Below are 4,438 nucleotides of genomic sequence, written 5' to 3' on the forward strand. Positions count from 1 at the left end.
TATCGTTTGGATGTTAACGCTAGGAGCTCAGCCTTTGGTACCGGGGTTCTGACTGCAGCTCTGAGTGAAGATACCCCCCCTTGTGATCTATGAAAATCCCATTCTGTGCTGCCGTAGGACGAAATGGGAAAGGAAAAATTCTTACCTGGGATTTTACTTTCCTTGAGTCCGTAGGCAGCACAAGTATACCCTCCCTAATAAATTTCTTATATTGTTTTTTGGCATAATTCTTGGTCTGAGTCTATTTGTATTAACACAAGGAGGTTCTGGAGGAAGCAGCCTTTATAGGTCACTACTAATGATTTAATTGTTTTAATCTGTACCTTTTATCTAGGTGGGCGGTCCTAGGATCGGATGAGAACAAAGTTAACCCATTCTGTGCTGCCTACGTACTCAAGGAAAGTAAAATCCCAGGTAAGAATTTTTCCTATAATACTGCTCCTATGTACAAGAATATAACTACTATAATACTGCTCCTATGTACAAGAATATAACTACTATAATACTGCCTCCTATGTACAAGAATATAACTACTATAATACTGCTCCTATGTACAAGAGTATAACTACTATAATACTGCCTCCTATGTACAAGAATATAACTACTATAATACTGCTCCTATGTACAAGAATATAACTACTATAATACTGCTCCTCTGTACAAGAATATACCTACTATAATACTGCCTCCTCTGTACAAGAATATACCTACTATAATACTGCCTCCTATGTACAAGAATATAACTAATATAATACTGCTCCTGTGTACAAGAACATAACTACTATAATACTGCTCCTATGTACAAGAATATAACTACTATAATACTGCTCCTCTGTACAAGAATATACCTACTATAATACTGCCTCCTCTGTACAAGAATATACCTACTATAATACTGCCTCCTATGTACAAGAATATAACTAATATAATACTGCTCCTGTGTACAAGAACATAACTACTATAATACTGCTCCTATGTACAAGAATATAACTACTATAATACTGCTCCTCTGTACAAGAATATACCTACTATAATACTGCCTCCTCTGTACAAGAATATATCTACTATAATACTGCCTCCTATGTACAAGAATATAACTAATATAATACTGCTCCTGTGTACAAGAACATAACTATATAGTAGTTATGTTCTTGTACACAGGAGCAGTATTATATTAGTTATATTCTTGTACATAGGAGGCAGTATTATAGTAGGTATATTCTTGTAGGTATTTTCTTGTACAGATACTGCTCCTACGTAAAGGAATATACTAGAGGAGACGGGACACAGGACAGGCTCATATCTGCAAGACAGGAGATAAAGTTATGGGACATATCAGTCAATGATTTGGCAAGATCAGAAGTTCCTATGACTCCAGTGTATTTGCAGGTCACTCAGAGGTTACTACTGTGTGCCTGAGGTAGAGAACCAGGACCAAGGTCCCAGACTTATATCTCCATGATGAGTAGCCACTATTGGAATATTTCCCTTTAAAGGGAATCTGGATTTTGTGTATAGAGCTGAGGACATAGGTTGCTAGATGGCCGCTAGCACATCCGCAATACCCAGTCCCCATAGCTCTGTGTGCTTTTATTGTGGAAAAAAAACAATTTGATACATGTGCAAATTAACCTGAGATGAGTCCTGTACGTGAGATGAGTCGGGGACAGGACTCATCTCAGGTTAATTTGCCTATGTATCAAATCGGTTTATTTCCACAATAAAAGCACACAGAGCTATAGGGACTGGGTATTGCGGATGTGCTAGCGGCCATCTAGCAATCCATGTCCTCAGCTCTATACACAAAATCCAGGTGACAGGTTCCCTTTAAGAAGATTACCATGTGATAAGCTGCTATAGCAGTTCCTCGTTAGTATAGTGGTAAGTATCCCCGCCTGTCACGCGGGAGACCGGGGTTCGATTCCCCGACGGGGAGGCTTCAACTTTTGCATATAGAACAATACTAAGAAATAGAAGAATTAAGAAAACTGTAGAAAGAAGAAATAGTGTTTAGTGAATATAACTACTATAATACTGCTCCTATGTACAAGAATATAACTACTATAATACTACCCCTATGTACAAGAATATAACTACTATAATACTGCTCCTATGTACTATAACTACTATAATACTGCCTCCTATGTACAAGAATATAACTACTATAATACTGCTCCTATGTATAAGAATATAACTACTATAATACTGCTCCTATGTACAAGAATATAACTACTATAATACTGCTCCTATGTACAGGAATATAACTACTATAATACTGCTCCTATGTACAAGAATATAACTACTATAATACTGCCCCTATGTACAAGAATATAACTACTATAATACTACCCCTATGTACAAGAATATAACTACTATAATACTGCCTCCTATGTACAAGAATATAACTACTATAATACTGCTAGGAGCAGTATTATAGTAGTTATATTCTTAAACATAGGAGCAGTATTATAGTAGTTATATTCACTAAACACTATTTCTTCTTTCTACAGTTTTCTTAATTCTTCTATTTCTTAGTATTGTTCTATATGCAAAAGTTGAAGCCTCCCCGTCGGGGAATCGAACCCCGGTCTCCCGCGTGACAGGCGGGGATACTTACCACTATACTAACGAGGAACTGCTATAGCAGCTTATCACATGGTAATCTTCTTAAAGGGAACCTGTCACCTGGATTTTGTGTATAGAGCTGAGGACATGGATTGCTAGATGGCCGCTAGCACATCCGCAATACCCAGTCCCTATAGCTCTGTGTGCTTTTATTGTGGAAATAAAACCGATTTGATACATAGGCAAATTAACCTGAGATGAGTCCTGTCCCCGACTCATCTCACGTACAGGACTCATCTCAGGTTAATTTGCACATGTATCAAATTGTTTTTTTTCCACAATAAAAGCACACAGAGCTATGGGGACTGGGTATTACGGATGTGCTAGCGGCCATCTAGCAACCTATGTCCTCAGCTCTATACACAAAATCCAGATTCCCTTTAAAGGGAAATATTCCAATAGTGGCTACTCATCATGGAGATATAAGTCTGGGACCTTGGTCCTGGTTCTCTACCTCAGGCACACAGTAGTAACCTCTGAGTGACCTGCAAATACACTGGAGTCATAGGAACTTCTGATCTTGCCAAATCATTGACTGATATGTCCTATAACTTTATCTCCTGTCTTGCAGATATGAGCCTGTCCTGTGTCCCATCTCCTATAGTATATTCTTATATGTAGGAGCAGTATTATAGTAGTTATGTTCTTGTACACAGGAGCAGTATTATATTAGTTATATTCTTGTACATAGGAGGCAGTATTATAGTAGTTATATTCTTGTACATAGGAGGCAGTATTATAGTAGGTATATTCTTGTACATATGAGGTAGTATTATAGTAGTTATATTCTTGTACATAGGAGCAGTATTATAGTAGTTATATTCTTGTACATAGGAGCAGTATTATAGTAGTTATATTCTTGTACAGAGGAGCAGTATTATAGCAGTTATATTCTTGTACATAGGAGGCAGTATTATAGTAGTTATATTCTTGTACATAGGAGGCAGTATTATAGTAGGTATATTCTTGTACATATGAGGTAGTATTATAGTAGTTATATTCTTGTACATAGGAGCAGTATTATAGTAGTTATATTCCTGTACATAGGAGGCAGTATTATAGTAGTTATATTCTTGTACATAGGAGCAGTATTATAGTAGTTATATTCTAGTACATAGGAGCAGCATTATAGTAGTTATATTCTTGTATATAGGAGCAGTATTATAGTAGGTATATTCTTGTACAGAGGAGGCAGTATTATAGTAGTTATATTCCTGTACATAGGAGGCAGTATTATAGTAGTTATATTCTTGTACATAGGAGCAGTATTATAGTAGTTATATTCTTGTACAGAGGAGCAGTATTATAGTAGTTATATTCTTGTACATAGGAGCAGTATTATAGTAGTTATATTCCTGTACATAGGAGGCAGTATTATAGGAAAGGGGAAAGGGGAAAACAAGGAAGAAAGGGAGAAAGGGAATACTGCTCTAGCACGTAAAGTTTCTATGTGCCTTCCATGGGGACCACAGTTTTAAGAAGTGAGAGCGTGAGTTATTTTCCCAATGCGCAAGCTCCTCAAATCGGTAGATCTGATCCACCTTATCAGTCCACATATGGAGAGTCGGCGGGGAATCAGTTTTCCACAAAAAGGGAATAAGCAGCTTCGCTGCTGTAAGCAACATCGTCGGGAGATTATCCTTGGCGGGGGTGAGGGTATCATTGGGGCACCATAGTAGGATAAGCTTGGCGTCAAGAGTGATCTTGGTTTTACATATGCTATTAATCAGGGATTCTATCAATTTCCAAAATGGCTGGATCTTATGGCAGAGCCACCAGATATGAGATAAGGATCCAGTTTCTATGCCACATC

General features: G+C 37.4%; 2 non-coding genes across 2 annotated transcripts; one reads left to right on the plus strand and one right to left on the minus strand.

Moving 5' to 3' along the window:
• Positions 1 to 1,864: 1,864 nt before the first annotated feature.
• TRNAD-GUC lies at positions 1,865 to 1,936 on the plus strand. The gene has a single exon. It is a non-coding gene; the product is annotated as a tRNA-Asp (tRNA).
• A 626-nt stretch (positions 1,937 to 2,562) lies between these two features.
• Positions 2,563 to 2,634, minus strand: TRNAD-GUC. The gene has a single exon. It is a non-coding gene; the product is annotated as a tRNA-Asp (tRNA).
• Between the last annotated feature and the right edge of the window lie 1,804 nt (positions 2,635 to 4,438).

This window comes from Bufo bufo, chromosome 1, assembly GCF_905171765.1.
Source record: "Bufo bufo chromosome 1, aBufBuf1.1, whole genome shotgun sequence".
Classification (NCBI taxonomy): domain Eukaryota; kingdom Metazoa; phylum Chordata; class Amphibia; order Anura; family Bufonidae; genus Bufo; species Bufo bufo.